Consider the following 25360-nt stretch of genomic DNA (forward strand, 5'->3'; position numbering starts at 1 on the left):
TAGAGTTTTGTTTGGATATATGCACAAGAGTGGGATTGCGAATCTTATGGTAACTCTATTTTGAGTTTTTTAAGGAACATCTCTGATGTTTTCCATAGTAGCTACACCAGTTTACATCTCCATCATTACTGTAGGAGGGTTTCTTTTTCTCCATACCTTCTCCAGAATTTGTTATTTGTAGACTTTTTAAAGATGGCCACTCTGACTGGTGTGAGATGGTGCCTGTTGTTAGTTTTGATTTGCATTAAGGAACCGCTTTTTATACTTCTGCAGACAGATGGTGGGATTGGGTTATTTTGTTAGGCACAGTTGTCCTGTGCCTGCCTATTGATGTTTTTTTCTGAGAATATTTCAAAGATGAATGGATTTCTAGTTCTCTGGTCTCAAATCTGATCCAATGCAGCTAGGAGAAGCAGGCTGTGACATAACACAGTATGGTACAGAAACCACCAAAGCAGGGTCAGAGGGTCAGGTGGGGACTTGGGAACTCTTTCATTAGGCCATGGGTAAGTTCAAGGAAAATATCTAAAGTCCCATAGACTCATTCTTCAGCCACTTTAACAAAGACATTCTGAAGAGTTCAATGCTGGTACCTCATTAAAGACTGCATTTAGCTTGGGTTCATTCTCCCACTCCTCAACTCCTGTTCATCCAGCAGAACTTTGAAACATTGTAAATGTCCAGCCCTCACCAACACAGTTCCATTACAGATAACCAGTGAACCCCAAACAGCAAAAGCAGAATAGGCAAAGCTTCAGATCAAATCACTCTCATGAAGGAGAAGCTTGAGTTAATTTCATGAATGTGTGGATAAAGAAAAAGAGAAACTAGAACAATTAGAGAGGAGGTGTCCTCTCTGGTAGACAAAGGAATCCTAACAGGAGTTATGCCCCTAAAAGAGAGAAACTAACACATGGAAGACCGTGTTTTAAATAATAATTAAAAAAGATTCTCCTAAAATAAAAAAAAGAACCGAATGACCATGTTGAAAAGACTATACTGGGGGTGGGGTGAAATATAGCTGTCTAGATCAAAATATATTCTGCTTAAGTTATACATTGTGTCAAAATTATCAAAGATTAAAAAACAGAAGTTAAAAAAATGGAAGTACTTTTGGAGAGAAGAAGCAATGCACCTCCAAGAGGTCAGTGCCTGGAATAGCTTCGGACTTCTTCCCGAATATGATTCTAGGAGACAACAGAGCGGCCGCTACAGAGTTTGGAAGGAATATGTGGCCCCAGATATTATAATTGGCCAAGTTTTCATTCATTTATAAGGCAGCAAGTAAACATTCTTAAATATGGAAGAATTTATGGAATATGATCCCTATGATCCCTTTGAAAAAGCACTCCTTGACAAAAACCAAACCAAACCAAACCAAACAAAAAACCCAGAGAATCAAAGGGTCAATCACAAGTATTGAACTCAGAAATGGAGAAGATATGACAAAGACACATATAGGATCATTGAATCCAAAGAAATACGGACCTAAGATTAAATACCTAGGGGATTATTGTTGTGAATGGAATGGAAATGTTACATATTTTTGGGCAGAAAAACAGTAAAACACCAAGATAAATGTGGATGTAGGGAAAAGAGAAAGGAGGGAAGAAGGGAACAATTTTAATATTTCATCCTCTATAACAGGGTTGATATGAACTAAAGCTGAAACATGAAGTTAAGAATAAGGAAAATATAATAAATAGTCATTTATCGGAAGTTCAGCAGTTTCCTTTAGTTTTGTTTCAGATAATTATACTTCTGTTAAATTAATGTAAAAAATGGCAGCCTACTCCAGTGTTCTTGCCTGGAGAATCCCAGGAATGGGGGAGCCTGGTGGGCTGCCGTCTATGGGATCACACAGAGTTGGACACAACTGAAGCGACTTAGCAGCACACTTAATACTCCCAGTTAAAATGTTATATGTGTTCTAGTCCTATTGTCATAAAATTCTTTCTGTCCAACTCTGCTCGCCTGTCTGAATGGCAGTATGTTTAAAGCAGAGCTTCTCAAATTTATTGTCTCTATGAATCACCTGGGGTTCTTCTTGGAGTGTAGGCTTGGGGGAAGGGCATGAAACTGCATATTGAGTAAGTTCCCAAGTGTTGCTGGCTTCCCAGGTGGCCCTGGTGATAAAGAACTCACCTGCCAATGCAGGAGGCATATGAGATGCAGGTTCAATCCCTGGGTTGGAAAGAGGCTCTGGAGAAGGGCGTGGCAACCCATTCTAGTATGCTTGCCTGGAGAATCCCATGGACAGAGGGAGTCTGTCGGGCTACAGTCCATGAGATCACAAAGAGTCAGACATGACTGAAGTGCCTTAGCATGCACGCACACACTCAAGTGTTGCTGGTGCTGCTGCCACTTGGACCTTACTTTGAGCAGCAAAGGAATTTAGGCTGTGAACACTGACCTGGTTCCAGATGGCCTACATTGGATTGCTGGGGCCACTACTTACTAGTTGTTTGACTTTGAGCAAGTCAAATTCTGTACCTGGATTTTCCAGTCTATAAAATTGAGGTTTTACAGATTATTATTCCCAACAGAAATCTGTAAAATGACTATAGATTATTATTCTCAACAATAATCTATAAAACAAGAATAATAATAGTGCCTGCCAACAAAAGTTAAGTATGATAAAAATTCCAGTCAATCCTAAAGGAAATTAACCTTGACTATTCATTGGAAAGACTGAGGCTGAAGCTGAAGCTCTAATATTTTGGCCACTTGATACTAAGAGCTGACTCATTGGAAAAGACCCTGATGCTGGGAAAAATTGAGAGCATGAAGAGAAGGGGGTGACAGAGGATGAGATGATTGGATGCGATCATTGACTCAATGGACATGAGTTTGAGTGAGCTCTGGGAGATGGTGAAGGACAGGGAAGCCTGGCATGCTGCAGTCCATGGGGTCGCAAAGAGTCAGACACGACTGAGTGACTGAACAACAATGTGATAAAAATTGATTATTGTTACAAACCATATTAACCCTGGACCAGAAACCTAACTTCTCTTGGCTTCAGTTTCCCCATTTGTAAAAATTGCTACCTCATAGAACTGTGTGACAACTAGAAGTAATTTATTTAAGATGCCCTTCATGGTATCTGGCATAATATAGATACTCAGTAAAGGGTAATTACCTATATTTATTGTTATTATATGTTATAATGTAATAATACTTGCTAATCATTTCTTCTAATAACCCATATAATCATAGATCTACCAATCCATTTATTCACCCACTCATATTTTATTTATTCATTCTATAACTAATTTTTGAGTTTTTCCTCTGTTTCAGGAGATGCTAGTTCAAGCACTAGGATTATGTCCATAAACAAGACAGTCTAGTGGCCCTTTCAGTCTAGTAGGAGAGAAGAAGCAGAGACGTCATATGCAAAGCCATAGTTAAGTGTTGGGAAGAAAAACTAAAGCAAGATCAAGGATGGAAAATGATGCTTGGGGTAAGGAGAAGGATTATTAGACAAGCGGTCAGGACAGGTCTCCTAGAGGAAGGGACAACTGAGCAGACACCCAGATAAGGTGAGGGAGCAGAACCTGAGAAGTTCCAGGGAAAATATTTCCATCAGAGATTCTTATGAGGTTGGAGGTCAGTGTTTCTAGTTCTGAGAGAATGTGATACAATGCCAGGAGTCACAGGCAGGGCCAGATCAGTATGTTCCAAACCCAAAGTCACAGTTCATCAGTGGGTTGCAAGCAGCATTAAAAATAAAAAAAACAAAGGATGGGTCAGGATTAAAGGTATCGCAGTGCATAGTAAGGGTAAGTGTTGCTTTGTGGAATTAAATATATGTACATGCATGTGTGTATGTGCTATGTTATGATTTAAAAATGAATTTCTTACTTTAAGTACCAGTGCGATGTTTCAAATATAGTGGACTAAATTATGTTGACCCTTGTGGTCTGTGATAAAGAGCAAAGGTTTTATTCAGAAAGGCAAGAAGCCACAGAAGGAGTCTGCCAAGCAGAGGAGAGCCACACTGGGATTGATGTATTGAAGTTCTTTGACTTCTGGGTGGAAAGCTGACTGAGGGGAGCAAGAGTGAGAGAAAACAAGGATAACTTCTTGCCGAATCACCTCTTACCTATAGCAATGTGGTAGGCAGGTAATGTCTCCCTGCACCACCAAAGGTGTCCAAGTCCTAGACCTTGGAACTTGTGCATATGTTATGTTACGTGGCAAAGGGGACTTTGCAGATGTGATTAAAATTGAGATGCAGAGAGTATCCTGGATTATTTGGGTGGACTCAGTCTAATCACACGAGTCCTTGAATGTGGAAGGGAGCAGCAGAAGAGAAAGTCAGGGTGATACGATGTGTCACCTGCCATTTCTGGCTTTAAAGATGGTAGAAGAGGCCATGAGTCAATGGATGTGGGGGATTTATAGCTGCTGGAAAATACAAGGATCCTAGAGCTTTTGGAAAGCAACTTGATACTTTGATTTTGGCCTGGCATGGTCTGTGTTGGGCTTGTTAACCTACAGAACTGTATGATTATAAACCTGTGTTTTTTAAGCCACTGCATTTGTGGTGATTTCTTATGGGAGCAATAGAAAAGTAGAATTAGCATGTTGCCTCTTAAACCCATCTTCACCCCCTCCCTCATCACAGACCGCTTCAGAGCACTGGCATGAGGTCTGGATTCAAGTTCCCTCAGTTGCCCTCACTGCCCCACAGGTTCCCCACAGAACTCTCTGTTCCTTCTGCTGTCTACCCTGTGTCTGGTTTCCATTCTGCATTTCCAGCACCTTCTTTCAGTGATTCTCAATAGAGATACCTAGCAGCGAGGGAACACTCAATCTGAAATCTTTGTTGTCAAAAAGACATACAGAATTAAGTTGAGGAAAATGAGAAAAGAACTGAGGTTGGGGGAGGCTGCAACTAATTTCTTGCACTTTTGAATTTTCATTTTAAAATGTTAAGACAAGTGGATTATCTCATAGCTGTTGGTATTCAATGATGAAAAGTTGATGATTAATTCACTTTGGGTTTATTATAGCAAAGGGCAATAGTTTAGTTTGTCCAAATTCAAATATAGGGCTGAGCTAGTTGCTTTTAATACATTCTGTAAATGTGTGGGCAGTACTGGAGCCAAGTTCTTTGTACTGTATCACCACTGGCTGGATCAGTGTTCCTCAAATATTCTACTAGCCATATGGTCTTCAAATAGAAATGACATGTCATCATTTTTACTATAAACGACATCATTAGATTGATCTAATGAAAAATATAAGGGATAAATGTTTCATTAGAACTTATTCAATAATGATAATGTCTAGTATTGAGGAAGCTTTTTCTAATTTTGACAGTTTTCTCACACAAAGAACTCTTAATCCTCACAGAGATCTTGTTTGGCAAGAAGAACAGGTGTTCATATACTCTGCAGATGACAAGCAAGGGACTCTGGAAAGTTACTAGATCTGCCCAAAGCAAGTGGCAGAAACTAGAACCCAGGTTGTCAGATTCCTAATTAGCATCTTCACCAATTCCCTTTGATATCCTAAAAAGCTTCACCTTGTTTGTTTGGTATCTTAGTGGAAATGATCCACATGAGGTTGGCCCTGACACTCTGAAACTCCAATTTTTAAATATTTCCAACCATTCAAATAGAGATTTGTAACATCCACAACCTTGGTACACAGTGAATAATATGTACAGTTTAACCACTTCTTGCTGGTTAGGGTGTATTATTATCAATGTTGATTATTGTATTGTGAGTTCCTCAAAAACCATTCGGGTTGTCAGTGCCTATCCAGTGTGGTTCTGCACTGCCAGCCTTTTATTATTCTATTGTCTTTTCTTCTCAATAGTTTTTGCCTTCCTAGGACACTGGCTTCCATTAATAACACCTGCTTGTTTTCTTCTCAAAGAAAAGTTGCCTGAGGGACACGTCTCACCTGTGGAGCAAGGTGCATGAACTTTGTCACAGTCTCCCTTACTGATATATCCTAGATGGCTCATGTTATCAGAAGTCTGACTATAATACCATTCACATTGGATATTACTATGAAAATATAAGTAACACTCTCTTGAAAAGAATATTATATGGAGCTTCTTTATTTATTTGCTGTCCTGGGTCTTCTCTAGTTGTGGCTCTCAGGCTTCTCTTGCGGCGGTGCGTGGGCTTGGTTGCTCCACAGCATGTGGGATCTTAGTTCCCTGACCCGGGAGCGAGTCCACATCCCCTCATTGGAAGGTGGATTCTTAACCACTGGACCACCAGGGAGTCCCTATATGGAGCTTATTTTTAAAATATTGCTTACAGTTATTATCTCATAGGAATCTGGTGACAAATGTTGAATAACATGCAAATGCATATGACAAACGTGGCACCTTGAAATCTGTCCTCATATAAGATTTTCTTTTATGGAGCAGCAACTAAGTAACAGAGTTTAAACAGAAGGTTACAAAATAGAACAGAATAATGTCAACTTAGTAGAGTGTTTTAATTTTTTATTCCTATGAATCCCTTATGCAAATCTTAATAACCTTTAATCATGTTCCACTCTTTAATCATTTTCCACTCTGCCAAAAACAAAGTACTAATTTGTTATTTGGTAAATAGATTGACAGTATTTACATGTTAATCTTAGAATACAAATTCTAGGGCATTTTTTCCCCTCTAAAGCTGTTTGAACTTTACAGCCACCTTATTAGTTCTTATTTAAAAATATTGAAACAATATTACCAGGAGAAATTTCTTAATTTTGTATGAGCTAGTTCGTTGACTATATTAAGTACTCATGCCCAGGAGAATTTTGATTGAGAACACTGTTAAAAAGAAAAAATAAAAACCGTGTAAATTTGCAAAAGAAAGCAAATGTCATATTACTTAGCAAAATGTAATTTCATAATTTAAATTCCATTGATGGCAGAAGGGTATTTCTGGGGGAATTTGCCTACAGTGGAATGGAGAGAGCTAGAATGGACTTGATTCTGGCCTGTGTGAATCACACCTGTTGGGTGGTGACAGAGCAGGCTCGTTAGCTCTCAGTGCCATTTGAGCTGTGCTCCTGACTCCTGCTTGAAATTGTTTGAGATCTTCCCCATTTTTTACCACCTCTGCTGCATGACTAGTGCTAAATAAAATGCTGAGATGCAGGCTTCCACTGAAAACTGTTACATGAGCTTGAAAGGATGCTGACACTTATCCTCTCTTAGACAGATGTGTCATCTGCAAGTGGTTTTCTATTATCCTATTGAACACATCTCTTTATTGACTCATATCCTCTTAGACCTTCTTGCAGGGCAAGCTCTAGTGTCTTACTGCCTGGGTTCAAATATCGGCTTTTCCGCTAACTGACATGGTTGCTTTGAGCAAGTCATTGAACAACTCTGAGCTTTAGTTTCCTCATCTAAATAAAAAAAATATTATGCCTCATAATTTTGTCTTGAAGCCTAGGTGAGTTAATGGCTATAAAGCACTTGGATCAGTTCCTGGTACAGTAATAAATATGACATATTAATAAATGTCAGCAATTAATGGTACTGGGCTACAAAATCTTTGAGGTCACTGGTTTATTTAAAATTGCTATGTCCACAATATCTGACATGACATACAGTAGATATTCAGTATTTAGGCTGAATATTTATGTAGTACATTTTCTAAGAATCAAAAGTTAATGCTGATACTAAAGTTTTAAATTTTCTAGTCAACCCATTAGGAAACAAATCACTGTCAGTAAAAGGTCAGGTTGAAAATATCAGATTAAAGATATAACCCCTGAAGAGCATTTATATAAAAATGTTTATAGCAGAAGCTTTGTTTCTATTGAGAGAAAATAATATACCTTGATATGTGTTTATAGACAAAATTCTTATGACAAAACACCTATCTTAAATGTTCACCTGTTTTTGGCTATTCAATGAATGATTTACTACTAAAAACTGAAACTCTGATCAAGTATTTCACATCACTTTCTGAGTGAACTGACCACCATTCTTATCCCTACCCAAATCTGGCAGTCCCAATTTCCGTCACCCTATTCTCCTTTTTCCCATATGGACACAAAGCACTTTATTACATTATATTCTATATGGTTTAATTGTTTGGTATGTTTGTTATTTAGCATCTATATTCTTTGGCCAGAATATAAGCTATATGAGGGCAGGTATCTTTGTTTGGTTCACTAATGTATCTTAAGTGCCTGGAATAGCACTTGGCTTGATAGTACTTAGACTCAACAAATCTTTTTTTCTTTTCTTTTCTTTTTTATTAATTTATTTATTTTAGTTGGAGGCTAATTACTTTACAATATTATAGTGGTTTTTTTCTTTTTAAAAAATAATTATTTATTTTTTTAATTGAAGGATAATTGCTTTCCAATATTGTGTTGGTTTCTGCCATACATCAACGTGAATTAGTCATAGGTATACATATATCCCCTCCCCTGTGGCCCTTCTTCCCACCTCCCACCCTATCCCACCCCTCTGTGTTGTCACAGAGCACGGTTTGAGCTCCCTGTAGACTCAATAAATCTTTATTGGATGAATGAATGAACTGATTCCATAGGCTTAATTCTTTAAAACTCTCCCCTCTCTGTGATGAAAATATTCTTAAATTTGAGGGCATGGGATTTCATGTGTGCCTTTTCGTTGGTTATACCACCTTTACTCCTAGTCAACCAAGTTACTCATATCAGTTCAGCTGAAATGAAACCTTCCTTGATAAAAGTGAAATTAGATGTTGCTAAGATTTAATCCCCAACATAAGCATAAATACTAAAACAGCACTGGAACACAGTGTTTGAAGAGAGAGTATGACTGTCCAAAGCATTTTATGTCAGCAGCAAATCAAAATATCAGCTTCAAAGTATGCCACAGGGCTTAATTTTATTTCTCTTGCTAAGAAAGCTGCAGCCATGTAAACCTATTTTCATTTCTCCGTAGGCAGTCACTGAATTTCTTGCATGGATCTTGAAACTCTGGAAAGGCTTAATAAACTGTGTGTACGTGTCTGTGTATCTCTCTATGTGTACAGTTGGAGATAGAAGAAGGTGTTGTGCTAGGCCAGATTCCAATTTTAGAGTGGCTTACTTCATACAACACAGAGTCATATAGAGCTACCCAATATCTTATACTTAACTTCTGATTTTGTTCTAGTCTTAATGATACAGCTTGGAGTTAATTATCAGTTCAGTTCAGTTCAGTCACTCAGTCGTGTCCGACTCTTGCGACCCCACGAACCGCAGCACGCCAAGCCTCCCTGTCCATCACCAACTTCCTGAGTCCACCACCCAAACCCACGTCCATCGAGCTGGTATTGCCATCCCGCCATCTCATCCTTTGTCATCCCCTTCTCCTCCTGCCCCCAATCCTTCCCAGCATCAGGGTCTTTTCCAATGAGTCAGCTCTTCGCATCAGGTGGCCTAAGTATTGGAGTTTCAGCTTCAACATCAGTCCTTCCAATGAACACCCAGGACTGATCTCCTTTAGGATGGACTGGTTGGATCTCCTTGCAGTCCAAGGACTCTCAAGAGTCTTCTCCAACACCACAGTTCAAAAGCATCAGTTATTCGGCGCTCAGCTTTCTTTATAGTCTAACTCTCACATCCATACATGACCACTGGAAAAACCATAGCTTTGACTAGATGGACCTTTGTTGGCAAAGTAATGTCTCTGCTTTTTAATATACTGTCTAGGTTGGTCATAACTTTTCTTCCAAGGAGCAAGCATTTAATTTCATGGCTAAAGTCACCATCTGCAATGATTTTGGAGCCCAAAAAAATAAAGTCTCACTGTTTCCACTGTTTCCCCATCTATTTGCCATGAAGTGATGGGACCAAATGCCATGATCTTAGTTTTCTGAATGTTGAGCTTTAAGCCAGCTTTTTCACTCTCCTCTTTTAGTAGTTAATTTAAAAATTTTAAGTGGTGTTTAGTTGTAAATATACCCCTACTTGTTTATTCTGTATCCTGTTGATGGGCATTTGAATTGTTTGCAGTTTTTGGTTATTATGTAAAGAGCTACTTGAAGAAGTCTTTTTGTGGACATGTGGATGTATTTTTTTGTGAGCATATGTTTTCATTTCTCTTAGGCAAATATGTAGGTGTAGAACTGCTGTGTCCGGGTAGGTGAGCTCTTAGCTGTATAAGTAACTGCCAAGCTTAATATTAAAAGAAGCACAAAACTGATGCCTTTTTATTACTGTAGTAATGTGAGAGCTGGCCAGCTGCATTGTACAGCTGAATTTTAATGCAACAAATTTTCTTAGTTTAATAACTTCTATGAATTTTTAAAAATGAATCTAATTGACATAGTATCACATAAGACTTAAGTTTTAATTCAAATACAGGGTAAAATACTGTAAATGTTTTTTTGATGTGCCTATGTAGTATGTTGCATCCCTAAGGCATATGTCTGGTTAAGACACGATTCTGCAGGATGCTTCTCTAGGTCACTTTATCTTGACCATAATAGTTGGGAAAGATCCAGCCAGTAGAGGTTTCCGTATATACCAAGAACTCTATTGAGATGTTATCAATGGTGAGTTGAGAAGACTAGGCTCACAGTACATAATGAGAACTGTGGGAGGACAGAATTTTCTTTTATTGCAGTTAGGAATGTGATTTTATTTATTTACTTTAAAATTTTATTGATGTATTATTGGTTTACAATGCTAATTTCTGTTGTACAGCAAAGTGATTCAGTTATACATATATATACATTTGTCTTCATATTTTGCATATGATTTTAGACAGGTGCCAAGGTCATCACTGCTATTCTGTGGATTGGTATATTGAAGTTACTTGTCAAGTAGGAATTTTTAAAGATTATTAATAGTTACGGCAGTGATGTATATAGCAATATATGGATGTTTAATACCTAAGAATCACCCAATGAGGTTATTTCCAATTGTATCCCTCTTCCTCCACTGCTCCCAGGGCTATCTATAGTCTTGAATTTTGTGCTTAGCATTTCCTTACTTTTTTTTTAATAGCTTTACCTTCTATGTTTTCATATAATATATAGCTTACATTTGCACATTTTTGACATTTGTATGAAAGAAAGCATATCATATTTTCTGAGACTTGCTTTGTTGACTTTTAATTTTAGATTTATTCATATTGATGCATGTGTTTATAGTTCATTCATTCATTTCTTTTTTTTGAACATTTGGTAATTCATTTCTCTTGGTAAAAATTGGAATTATTTCTAGTTTTCCTTTTCTTTGCTGTCAAAAAAAATGATGTTCTAAATACGTTTATACATGTCACTTGGTGAATATGTAAGTGCAAAACTCTCTCTAGAGTAGTCTTTGGAGTGGAAATTGATAGGTCATGTGGATTTCCATTTTCCTAGATTTTTTTTTTTTTTTTGCTAGACAAGTTGTTTTCTGCCAGACAAATTATTTTCCAAAGTGGTCATATTAATTTAAACTCTAACTGATAGTGTATTAAAAATTCCCTTTGTGTCAGCACTTCTTATTGTTTGCTTTTTAAATTTTGTCAGTTTGGTACATTTAAACTGGAACCTCATGGTTTGATTTACATTTTTCTGATTACTAATGAGAATAGAGTGCCTTTTCTAATTTTGTATTTGTGTTTCTACTTCTGTGAAGTGTCTGCTTGTTTATTGCCCATTTTTCTAATAAATTTCTCTTATTATTTGTAGATTTCCTTTTTTAACTCTTTGTGGATTATATATGTTGCAAATCACTTCTCCCAGTTCTTAATCTTAAAGATAAATTCAACCAGTGAAGTATATTCTCTCAGAAGTGTCCGACTCTTTGCGACCCCATGGACTGTAGCCTACCAGGCTCCTCCATCCATGGGATTTTCCAGGCAAGAATACTGGAGTGGGTTGCCATTTCCTTCTCCAGGAGATCTTCCTGACCCAGGGATCGAACCCAGGTCTCCTGCATTGTAGGCAAATGCTTTACCGTCTGAGCCTCAATCAAATAAATCAGCTTTTTCCTTTGGAATTTGCACTACTTTGTCCTGTTAAAAAAATTCTTCCATGTCTGGAGTTCATTAAGAAATTCAATTATACTTTCTTCCAGAAAATTTTCAAGTTTTCTTCTTTTAATTGATAATCTTCAATTTCATTTTATTTTTTTCCATATGAAAAGCCATTTGTTTCAGCACAGTTTACTCTATGGTTCTTTCTGTTCCTCTATTTCTATCACATATAATGTTTTCATGTATGTGTTAGTTGCTCAGTTGAGTCTGACTCTTTGCAATCTTATGGACTGTAGCTCACCAGGATCCTCTGTCCATGATTCCATGGACAAGAATACTGGAGTGGGTAGCTATTCCCTTCTCCAGGGGATTTTCCCAACCCAGGGATTGAACCTGGTCTCCTACAGTTGCAGGTGGATTTTTTTACAGTCTGAACCACCATGTACAATTTTGTTCTTGTACTTTCTGCTGAGTTCTTTTGGTCTATTTTTCTTTTCCTATGCTAATATCACATGGTCAGATTTGGTTACAAAAAACTAAGCATTATTGCAGCAATGACTAACTAAATAGCCTCTTTAAACAATTCTCTCCTTTGTAATCTTTGGAAAAGTTTGCACAAAATTAGAATGGGTTTGTTCTTTGAACATTTGGTAGAAACTTGCCTGTAGAGCCATCTGGGTATGAAGATCCTCAATTACTGATTAAATTCATTTTGTTAGAGGAATTTTCATGCTGGTATAGTGTTACTATTCTTTTATATTTTCATTCTCTGTTGCATCTGTAGTTGTGTTCTTATTTTAATCACATTTTAGTTTAATTGTGCTTTTTCTTTTTTTCTTTGATTAATATTGCTAGGACTGTAAGTTCAGTATTCTTTTTCAAAAACCAACTTGTGACTTGTTTAGTTTTCTTCTTTATACCTTTATTGCCTATTTAAGTTAATTTTTGTTTTTGTCCTTATTGTCTTTATATGGATTTCTTTAAGCTTATTATCTTTTTATTTTTTTAAATTGAAGTATAGTTGATTTATAATGTTTCAGGTGTATAGCAAAGTGGTTCAGTTATATATAAATATATATGTGCACAACTTTTTTTCATTTTCACTCATAGGTTATTATAAGATACTGAATATAGTTTCCTGTGCTATACAGTAGGTCTTTGTTAATTATCTATTTTATATATAGTAGTGTGTGTTAATCCCAAACTCCTAATTTATTTATATATTATTCTTTTCTAATGACTTGAATGCCTAGACTATTAGTTTTTAGCCATTCTTATTAAGTAATAGAAGCGTATCTGGGTATCCATTTATTTCAAAGTACCATTGTAGCCATATCTTAGAAGTTATGCTATGTGAGAATTTTCTCTTTTGTTTAGCTATAAGCATTTTCTAATTTCATGTGATCTCTTTCTTGACATTTTATTTCTTTAACAACATTCAACATAGATTTTTTTGTGTGTGTGTACCTACTATAAGTCGTATGTCAGTCTTTTCTAGAACTTTGGGATATACCAATTAAAACAATTGGAGATTTTTTATGGTAGTATGGATCAGTGGTGGCTTGCTGCAGGGTTGGGGGCACTGAGTGTACATGCATGGGATCTTTTGAAGGAGGTCACCATTATCTTTATTACCTCCACCATAGTATGGCCCCAGGTAAATAGCAGGGAGGGAACACAGCTCCACCCATCAACAGAAAATTGGATTAAAGATTTACTGAGCATGGCCCCACCCATCAGAACAAAACCAGTTTCCCCCTCAGTCAGTCTCTCCCATCAGGAAGCTTCCATAAGCCTCTTATCCTTCTCCATCAGAGGGCAGACAGACTGAAAACCACAATCACAGAAAACTAACCAAACTGATCACATGGACTACAGCCTTGTCTAACTCAATAAAATTATGAGCCATGCTGTGTAGGGCCACCCAAGACAGACAGGTCATGGTGGAGAGTTCTGACAAAATGTGGTCCATTGGAGAAGGGAATGGCAAACCACTTCAGTATTCCTGCCTTGAGAACCTCATGAACAGTATGAAAAGGCAAAAAGATAGGACATTGAAAGATGAACTCCCTAGGTCGGTAGGTGCCCAATATGCTACTGGAGGTCAGTGGAGAAATAAGTCCAGAAAGAATGAAGAGATGGAGACAAAGCAAAATCAATACCCAGTTGTAGATGTGACTGGTGATGGAAGCAAGGTCTGATGCTGTAAAGAGCAATATTCCATAGGAACCTGGAATGTTAGATCCATAAATCAAGGCAAATTGGAAGTGGTCAAACAGGAGATGGCAAGAGTGAACATCGACATTATAAAAATCAGCGAACTAAAATGGATTGAAATGGGTGAATTTAACCCAGATGACCATTATATCTACTACTATGGCCAAGAATCCCTTAGAAGAAGTGGAGTAGCCGTCATAGTCAACAAAAGAGTCTGAAATGCAGTACTTGGATACAGTCTCAAAAATGACAGAATGATCTCTGTTCATTTCCAAGACATTTCATTCAATATCATGGTAATCCAAGTCTATGCCCTGACCAGTAATGCTGAAGAAGCTGAAAGGTTCTATGAAGACCTACAAGAGCTTCTAGAATTAAAACCTCAAAAAGATTTTGAAAAGGGGAAGTCCCCTTTTCATTATAGGGGACTGGAATGCAAAAGTAGGAAGTCAAGAAACACCTGGAGTAACAGGTAAATTTGGCCTTGGAACCAAACAGAATGAAGTAGGGCAAAGGCTAATAGAGTTCTGCCACAAGATTGCACTGGTCATAGAAAACACCCTCTTCCAACAACACAAGAGAAGACTCTACACATGGACATCACCAGATGGTCAACACCAAAATCAGACTGATTATATTCTTTGCAGCCAAAGATGGAGAAGCTCTATACAGTCAGCAAAAACAAGAGTGGGAGGTGACTGTGGCTCAGACCATGAATTCCTTATTGCCAAATTCAGACTTAAATTGAAGAAAGTGGAGAAAACCACTAGACCATTCAGGTATGACGTAAATCAAATCCCTAACGATTACACAGTGGAAGTGAGAAATAGATTTAAGGGACTAGATCTGATAGACAGAGTGCTTGATGAACTTTGGTTCATGACGTTGTACAGGAGACAGGGATCAAGATCATTCCCAAGAAAAAGAAATGCAAAAAAACAAAATGGCTGTCTGCGGAGGCCTTATAAATAGCTGTGAAAAGAAGAGAAGCCAAAAGCAAAGGAGAAAAGGAAAGATATACCCATTTGAATGCAGAGTTCCAAAGAATAGCAAGGAGAGATAAGAAAGCCTTCCTCAGTGATCAGTGCAAAGACATAGAGGAAAACAACAGAAAGGGAAAGACTAGAGATATCTTCAAGAAAATTAGAGATACCAAGGGAACATTTCAGGCAAAGATGGGCTCAATAAAGAACAGAAATGGTATGGACCTAACAGAAGCAGAAGATATTAAGAGGTGGCAAGAATACACAGAAGAACTGTACAAAAAAGATCTTCATGACCCAGATAATCATGACGGTGTGATCACTCACCTAGAGCCAGACATCCGAGACTGCGAAGTCAAATGGGGCTTAGGAAGCATCACTATGAACAAAGCTAGTGGAGGTGATGGAATTCCAGTTGAGCTATTTCAAATCCTAAAAGATGATGCTGTGAAAGTGCTGCACTCAATATGCCAGCAAATGTGGAAAACTCAGGAGTGGCCACAGGACTGGAAAAGGACAGTTTTCATTCCAATCCCAAAGCAAGACAATGCCAAAGAATGCTCAAACTACTGCACAATTGCACTCATCTCACACACTAGTAGTAATGCTCAAAATTCTCCAAGTCAGGATTCACCAATATGTGAACCATGAACTGCCACATGTTCAAGCTGATTTTAAAAACGACAGAGGAACCAGAGATCAAATTGCCAACATCCGCTGGATCATTGAAAAAGCAAGAGAGTTCCAGAAAAACATCTATTTCTGCTTTATTGACTATGTCAGAGCCTTTGACTGTGTGGATCACAATAAACTGTGGAAAATTCTGAAGGAGATGTAATACCAGATCACCTGACCTGCCTCTTGAGAATTCTGTATGCAGGTCAGGAAGCAACAGTTAGAAATAGAACTGTACATGAAACAACAGACTGGTTCCAAATAGGGAAAGGAGTACGTCAAGACTATATACTGTCACCCTGCTTATTTAACTTTTATCCTGAGTATATCATATGAAATACTGGGCTGGATGAAGCACAAGCTGAAATCAAGATTGCTCAGAGAAATATAAATAACCTCAGACATGCAGATGACACCAAGCTTATGGCAGAAGATGAAGAAGAACTAAAGGGCCTCTTGATGAAAGTGAGAGAGGAGAGTGAAAAAGTTGACTTAAAGCTCAACATTCAGAAAACTGAGAACATGGCCTCCGGTCCCATCACTTCATTGGCAAATAGATGGGGAAAAAGTGGAAACAGTGACAGACTTTATTTTCTGGGGCTCCACAATCACTGCAGATGGTGACTGCAGCCATGAAATAAACGATGCTTGCTCCTTGGAAGAAAAGTTATGACCAACCTAGACAGTATATTAAAAAGCAGAGACATTACTTTGCTAACAAAGGTCCATCTAGTCAAGACAATGGTTTTTTCAGTAGTCATGTATGGATGTGAGAGTTGTACTATAAAGAAAGCTGAGTGCCAAAGAATTGATGCTTTTGAACTGTGGTGTTGAAGAAGACTCTTGAGAGTCCCTCTGACTGCAAGAAGACCCAGCCAGTCCATCCTAAAGGAAATCAGCCCTGAATATTTATTGGAAGGAGTGATGCTGAAGCTGAAACTCCAATACTTTGGCCACCTGATGTGAAGAACTGACACATTGGAAAAGACCCTGATGCTGGGAAAGATGAGGGTGGGAGGAGAAGGGGACCACAGAGGATGAGATGGTTGGATGGCATCACCGACTCAAAGGACATGAGTTTGAGTAAACTCTGGGAGTTGTTGATGAAGAGGGAAGCCTGGCATGCTGCAGTGCATGGGGTTGCAAAGGGTTGGACATGACTGATTGACTGAACTGAACTGAAGTGAGATGATTGGTACCTGCCCATATATCTTTGGCTTTCTTGTGGTAGTCGCTTGCAGAGTTTCTATAGATGTTAATGTTTTCCTGCCTCTCTCAGCCTGAGGATGTTCTCTAGCTACAGAAGTAAGGTTGACCATGTGGGAAGTCTAAAAATACTGCAGAATTAGTGCGCAGGGGTATGGGATAATTCTGAGCCACACCTCACTTAGTCTTTCCTAACTGTGGGAGGGAGTCTGTTTCTCGAGTGGTAACCTGCTCAGGATCACTGGCTTTCTTCCCTTTCCTCCCTCATTTCCCAAGCCTGCACTGTGCTTCCTGATGTTTCCATTCAAATGAACTACTTACATTCATCTTTTTATTTCAGATTCTGCTTATAACAAATATTCATGAAAGTTACATTCTGATGGGGAAGACAAGAAACAATAGATGTGATAATTAAGAAAATTACACAGTATTTTACAAGATGATAAATATTACATGAAAACAGTAGAGCAGGTTAAGGAGTTCTTTGGATAGGAGATGTTTTGCAATTTTATTTATTTGTTTACTTACCCCTGTCTTGCGGTCATTTCCTAGACCTTCTTCCTCACCTGGCACCACATGCTAGTCAGACACGACTAGTGACTGAACTGACCGACTGACTGAAATGATATCATAATAGTATATGTCTTTCTCTGACTTATTTCACTTAGCATAACGCCTTCAAAGTCCATCCATGCTGTTACTAAAGGCAAGATTTGACTATTTTTTATGGCTGAATAATATTCCATTATATATATATATATCACAGCTTCTTTACTGTTTCATCTATTGATGGCTACATAGGTTGTTTCCACATCTTGGCTATTGTAAATGGCACTGCAATGAACATGGGGTGCAGATGTCATTTTGAGTTACTGTTTTTGTTTTTTTTCTTCAATTTTATATTGGGTGGTGTGGGTAGGCTTCATTGAGACAGTAGCATTTAAGCCAAGACTAAGGAAGTGACAAATTTGGCCATGTGGTGTCTGAAGATTATGCTTGATGTATCTGAGGAACAGTAAGGACCTCAATATGCTTGATGAACAACATGAAACCTGGTAGGAAAGGCAGATAAGAAGATAGTGTAATCAGTTCATGTAAAGTGTTTTAGGCCATTAGATGCATTTTGGCTTTTACTCTGAGTGAGATGTGAGCCATTTTGGTTTTGTGAAAAGAAATGACATGATTGGCTGTAAATTTTAAAAGGAGCACTGGGACTGCTGGGGTGAGAACAGTCTCTAGAGGGCCAAGAGTAGCTCAAGGAGATATGTTTAGAGGCCATTGTTATATTTCAGATGATTAATGAAGTGGTTTGCTTGAGAGTAGGAGCAGTAAAGATGTTGGGTGGTGGTTACTCTGTAAATATTTTGAAGGTAGAGCCAAATGAATTTCCAAATGATTGATCTATGGGTTGTGAGAGGAAAAAAGGGGTCAAGGATGAATCCAATTTAGGATGTACAAGGCTATGGATGGAGCAATATTGATGGAGAAAACTTCAAATGTGTAACTTTGTGGTGTCATAATATAGATATTTAAAGCCCTGAGATTGTGCGTGGAAAGGAACAAGAGTAAAAGTCAAAGATCTAAGCCACTGGTCACTCCAATATGAAGAGATTGATGATGGGAGGAGGAATTTGCAAAGTAGATTTAGAAGGAATGATTAGAGGGGTAGATTATGGTGTCCTGGGAGCCAGGTAAAGAAATAAATATCAATACCATGGATTACTTATAATAGATGAGAAATGAGAACTGAAGATTGAATTTTTTCTCAGTTTTATATAATTGAAATACAACACTGTATAAATTTAAGATGTACAGCATAATCTGACTTACATATACTGTGTAAAGATTAATGTCTAGTTGACATCCATCATCTCATATAGATACAAAAGAAAAGAGAAAGAAAAAAATGGTTTTTTCCCTTGTGATGAGAATCCTTAGAATTTAGTCTTATAACAACTTTCAGATATGCTATATAGCAGTTTTCCTTTTTGCCTATTTTCTGTGGAGAATTTTATTCTGGAGTTGTAATTAGACATATGCTAGCCCTTCTCATTTTATTTCCTTGCCACTTTACCTCTATTTCACATTTCACTTAAAAAATTCTGAGGATAACATACTGTTTAATACTTTTAGTTCTGTTTATTTTTATGTAATTTGCTCTTGACCCACTCATATTAGTCAATTAAGCTAGGCTATGTTGCAGAGACATATAAATCCTAAACTCTTAATGACTTGAAACATCAAGTTTATTTTTCATTCATGCAAGTTACTCTGAGTCTAGCAGTTCTGTAGAACAGCTCCCTTTCATACCAGGATCCAGGAATCTAATTTGCTTACATTTTGTGGCTTTACCATTTCAACATAGGGATTCAAGTCTTGCCACAGCAGGAAACAGAGAATATGGGGAACTTATGCCTGTTCCTGCTTCAGACTAGAAGGGACACATACAACTTCTGCTAACATCCTGTTAGCCAGAAATAATCACATTGGCCACAAACTAATTTCAAAAGGGGGGTGTAAAATTTAGAGGAACATATGGAATAATAATAGTGACCTCTGCAAAACGTTTGTTTTAAATTTCTATATTAACTTAATGATTTGAATTGCCATATAAATGTATTAGCAATACAAAGTTTTATGTACAGCCTAAATAAATGTTTAGGCTTCTCTAGTGGCTCAGTGGTAAAGAATCTGCCTGCCAGTGCAGGAGACAAGGATTTGATCCCGGGGTTGGGAAGTTCCCCTGGAGGAGGAAGTGGCAACCACTCCAGTATTCTTGCCTGGGAAGTCCCATGGACAGAGGAGCCTAGCGGGCTACAGTCCATTGGGCTGCAAAAGAGTCGCACACAACTTAGTGACTGAAAACAACAAAAACAACAGTAAATTATTATAAAAAATTTCTCTGTGTAACTCCACCCAGGTTAAAAACATTATTAGCACTCTAAAATACAGCATTTACTTCTCCTTATCATAATCATCTCACCTCCAAAAGCAACCACTTTCCTGACTTTGATGATAACTGTTTCCTTACTATTCTTTATAGTATTCCACTTATAAATTCCTCTCTAAATAATATAGGTTCAGTTCAGTTCAGTTGCTCAGTCGTGTCCGACTCTTTGCGACCCCATGAATTGCAGCATGCCAGGCCTCTCTGTCCATCACCAACTCCCGGAGTCTACCCAAACCCATGTCCATCGGGTTGGTGATGCCATCCAACCATCTCATCGTGTGTCGTCCCCTTCTCCTCCCGCCCCCAATCCTACCCAGCATTAGGGTCTTTTCCAATGAGTCAACTCTTCGCATGAGGTGGCCAAAGTATTGGAGTTTCAGCTGCAGCATCAGTCCTTCCAATGAACACCCAGGACTGATCTCTTTTAGGATGGATTGATTGGATCTCCTTGCAGTCCAAGGGACTCTCAAGAGTCTTCTCCAACACCATAGTTCAAAAGCATCAATTCCTCCATGCTCAGCTTTCTTTATAGTCCAACTCTCACATCCATACATGACTACTGGAAAAACCATAGCCTGACAACATGGACCTTTGTTGGCAAAGTAACGTCTCTGCTTTTTAATATGCTGTCTAGGTTGGTCATAACTTTCCTTCCAAGGAGTAAGCGTCTTCTAATTTCATGGCTGCAGTCACCATCTGCAGTGATTTTGGAGCCCCCCAAAATAGTCTGCCCCTGTTTCCACTGTTTTCCCATCTATTTGCCATGAAGTAATGGGACTGGAGGCCATGATATTAGTTTTCTGAAAGTTGAGCTTTAAGCCAACCTTTTCAGTCTCTTCTTTCACTTTCATACAGAGGCTCTTTAGTTCTTCTTTGCTTTCTGCCATAAGGGTGGTGTCATCTGCATATCTGAGGTTGTTGATATTTCTCCTGGCAATCTTGATTCCAGCTTGTGCTTCATTCAGCCCAGCATTTCTCATGATGTACTCTGCATATAAGTTAAATAAGCACAGTAACAATATACAGCCTTGATGTACTCCTTTTCCTATTTGGAACCAGTCTGTTGTTCCATGTCCAGTTCTAACTGTTACTTCTTGACCTACATACAGATTTCTGAAGAGGCAGGTCACATGGTCTGGTATTCCCATTTCTTTCAGAATTTTCCATAGTTTATTGTGATCCACACAGTGAAAGGCTTTGGCATAGTCAATAAAGCAGAAAGAGTTTTTCCTGGAACTCTCTTGCTTTTTTAATAATCCAGAGGATGTTGGCAATTTGATCTCTGGTTCCTCAGTACAGTTCAGTTCAGTCACTCAGTCGTGTCTGATTCTTTGAGACCCTGTGGACTAGAGCACGCCAGGCTCCCTGTCCATCAGCAACTCCCAGAGCCTACCCAAACTCATGTCCATTAAGTCGGTGATGCCATCCAACCATCTCATCCTCTGTCATCCCCTTCTGCTCCTGCCCTCAATCTTTCCCAGAATCAGGGACTTTTCAAATGAGTCGGCTCTTCCCATCAGGTGGCCAAAGTATTGGAGTTTCAGCTGCAGCATCAGTCCTTCCAACATTCAGGACTGATCTCCTTTAGTATGGACTGGTTGGATCTCCTTGCAGTCCATGGGACTCTCAAGAGTCTTCTCCAACACCACAGTTCAAAAGCATCAATTCTTCGGTGCTTAGCTTTCTTCACCGTCCAACTCTCACATACATACATGATTACTGGAAAAACCATAGCCTGACTAGACGGACCTTTGTTGGCAAAGTAATGTCTCTGCTTTTTAATATGCTGTCTAGGTTGGTCATAACTTTTCTTCCAAGGAGCAAGTGTCTTTTAATTTCATGGCTGCAGTCACCATCTGCAGTGATTCTGGAGCCCCCAAAAATAAAATCTGCCACTCTTTTCACTGTTTCTCCATCCATTTGCCATGGAGTGATGGGACCAGATGCCGTGATCTTTGTTCTCTTAATGTTGAGCTTTAAGCCAACTTTTTCACTCTTCTCTTTCACTTTCATCAAGAGGCCCTTTAGTTCTTCTTCACTTTCTGCCATAAGGGTGGTGTCATCTGCATGTCTGAGGTTATTTATATTTCTCCCGGCAATCTTGACTTCAGTTTGTGCCTTATCCAGCCCAGCATTTCTCATGATTTACTCTGCATATAAGTTAAATAAGCACGGTGACAATATATAGCCTTGGCATACTCCTTTTCCTATTTGGAACCAGTCTGTTGTTCCATGTCCAGTTCTAACTGTTGCTTCTTTACCTTCATACAGATTTCTCAAGAGGCAGGTCAGGTGGTCTGGTATTCTCATCTCTTTCAGAATTTTCCACAGTGTATGGTGATCCACACAGTCAAAGGCTTTGGCATAGTCAATAAAGCAGAGATAGATGTTTTTCTGGAACTCTCTTGCTTTTTCGATGATCCAGTGGATATTGGCAATTTGATCTCTGGTTCCTCTGCCTTTTCTAAAACCAGCTTGAACATCTGTAGTTCATAGTTCACGTATTGTTGAAGCCTGGCTTGGAGAATTTTCAGCATTACTTTGCTAGTGTGTGAGATGAGTGCAATTGTGTGGTAGTTTGAGCATTCTTTGGCATTGCCTTTCTTTGGGATTGGAATGAAAACTGACCTTTTCCAGTCCTGTGGCCACTGCTGAGTTTTCCACAGTTGCTGGCATACTGAGTGCAGCACTTTTACAGTGTCATCTCTGAGCATTTGAAATAGCTCAACTGGAATTCCATCACCTCCACTAGCTTTGTTCATAGTGATGCTTCCTAAGGCCCACTTGACTTCACATTCCAGGATGTCAGGCTCTAGGTGAGTGATCATGCCATCATGATTATCTGTGTAGTGAAGATGTTTTTTGTATAGTTCTTCTGTGTTTTCTTGTCACCTCTTCTTAATATCTTCTGCTTCTGTTGGGTCCATACCATTTGTGTCCTTTATTGAGCCCATCTTTGCATGAAATGTTCCCTTGGTATCTCTAATTTTCTTGAAGAGATCTCTAGTCTTTCCCATTCTGTTGTTTTCCTCTATTTCTTTGCACTAATCACTGGGGAAGGCTTTCTTATCTCTCCTTGTTATGTTTTGGAACTCTGCATTCAAATGGGAATATCTTTCCTTTTCTCCTTTGCTTCTCACTTCTCTTCTTTAACAGCTATTTGTAAGGCCTCTTCAGACAGCCATTTTGTTTTTTTGCATTTCTTTTCCATGGGGATGGTCTTGATCCCTGTCTCCTGTACAATGTCATGAACCTCTGTCCATAGTTCATTAGGCACTCTGTCTGTCAGATCTAGTCCCTTAAATCTATTTCTCACTTCCACTGTATAATCATTAGGGATTTGATTTAAGTTATACCTGAATGGTCTAGTGGTTTTTTCCACTCTCTTCAATTTAAGTCTGAATTTGGCAATAAGGAATTCATGATCTGAGCCACAGTCAGCTCCCAGTCTTGTTTTTCCTGACTGTATAGAGCTTCTCCATCTTTGGCCACAAAGAATATAATCAATCTGATTTCGGTGTTGACCATCTGGTGATATCCATGTGTAGAGTCTTCTCTTGTGTTGTTAGAAGAGGGTGTTTGCTCTGATCAGTGCACTCTCTTGGCATAACTCTATTAGCCTTTGCCCTGCTTCATTTTGTACTCCAAGGCCAAATTTACCTGTTACTCCAGGTGTTTCTTGACTTCCTACTTTTGTATTCCAGTTCCTGTAATGACAAGGACATCTTTTTTGGGTGTCAGTTCTAGAAGGTCTTGTAGGTGTTCATAGAACTGTTCAGCTTCAGCTTCTTCAGAATTACTGGTCATGGCATAGACTGGAATTACTGTGATATTAAATAGTTTGCCTTGGAAACAAACAGAGATCATTCTGTCATTTTTGAGATTGCATCCAAGTACTGTATTTTGGACTCTTTTTTTGACTATGGCGGCTACTCCATTTTTTCTAAGGGATTCTTGCCTTAGAAGATTCTTCTTGCCACCATAGTTTGGCCCCTGGTAAATAGCAGGAAGGGAACATAGCTCCACCCATCAACAGAAAAATGGATTAAAGATTTACTGAGCATGGCCCCGCCCATCAGAACAAGACCCAGTTTCCCCCTCAGTTAGGTTATCCCATCAGGAAGCTTTCATAAGCCTCTTATCCTTCTCCATCAGAGGGCAGGCCGACTGAAAACCACAATCACAGAAAACTAACCAATCTAATCACATGGACTTCAGCTTTGTCTAACTCAGTGAAACTCTGAGCCATGCCATGTAGAAGCACCCAAGATGGACAGGTCATGGTGGAGAGTTCTGACAAAATGTCATCCACTGGATAAGGGAATGGCAAACCACTTCAGTATTCTTGCCTTGAGAACCTCATGAACAGTATGAAAAGGCAAAAAGATAGGACATTGAAAGATGAACTCCCCAGGTTGGTAGGTGTCCAATATGCTACTGGAGGTCAGTGGAGAAATAAGCCCAGAAAGAATGAAGAGATGGCGACAAAGCAAAAACAATCTCCACTTTTGGAGGTGACTGGTGATGGAAGCAAAGTCTGATGCTGTAAAGAGAAATGTTGCATAGGAACCTGGAATGATTCATAGGTCCATGAATCAAGGCAAATTGGAAGTGGTCAAACAGGAGATGGCAAGAGTGAACGTCGACATTTTAGGAATCAGTGAACTAAAATGGACTGGGATTGGTGAATTTAACTCAGATGACCATTATATCTCCTACTGTGGGCCGGAATCCCTTAGAAGAAATGGATTAGCCATCATAGTCAACAAAAGAGTCTGAAATGCAGTACTTGGATACAGTCTCAAAAATGACAGAATGATCTCTGTTTGTTTCCATGGCAAACCATTCAATATGATGGTAATCCAAGCCTATGCCCTGACCAGTAATTCTGAAGAAGCTGAAGTTCAACGGTTCTATGAAAACCTACAAGACCTCCTAGAATTAACACCCAAAAAAGATGTCCTTTTCATTATAGGTGACTGGAATGCAAAAGTAGGAAGTCAAGAAACCCCTGGAGTAACAGGCAAATTCTTGTATAGCATACTGGTATATATGAGCATGAGTTCCTCTTGAGTATTTATACATCAGTGAAATGTTAGATTGTAGGTAAGAGGTATTTTCTATTCTAATAGGTAATGGTAAACTTTGAAAAGTGTGTGTATTAATTTATTCTTTTACCAATTGTATGTGAATATATGAGTGTCCTCTGTTCTACATGTTTGCCAAAACTGACATTGTCAGAGTTTTGAAAATTTGCCAATGTGTTTTGGTATGTAATAGGGTATTATTCTGATTTTGCTTTTTTACTTCACTAAGTACCAGCATATTAAAAAAGCAGAGACGTTAGTTTGCCAACAAAGGTCCATCTAGTCACGGCTATGGTTTTTCCAGTAGTCATGTATGGATGTGAGA

At 38.6% G+C, this 25360-nt stretch overlaps 1 long non-coding RNA gene across 1 annotated transcript in view; it reads left to right on the plus strand.

Moving 5' to 3' along the window:
* LOC145503533 (uncharacterized) overlaps positions 1–25360 on the plus strand; it is a 289346-nt gene that overhangs the window by 161178 nt on the left and 102808 nt on the right. The window lies entirely within an intron of this gene.

The sequence above is a fragment of the Giraffa tippelskirchi genome, chromosome 4 (assembly GCF_054371585.1).
Source record: "Giraffa tippelskirchi isolate mGirTip1 chromosome 4, T2T-mGirTip1v1.2.pri, whole genome shotgun sequence".
NCBI classification, from domain to species: domain Eukaryota; kingdom Metazoa; phylum Chordata; class Mammalia; order Artiodactyla; family Giraffidae; genus Giraffa; species Giraffa tippelskirchi.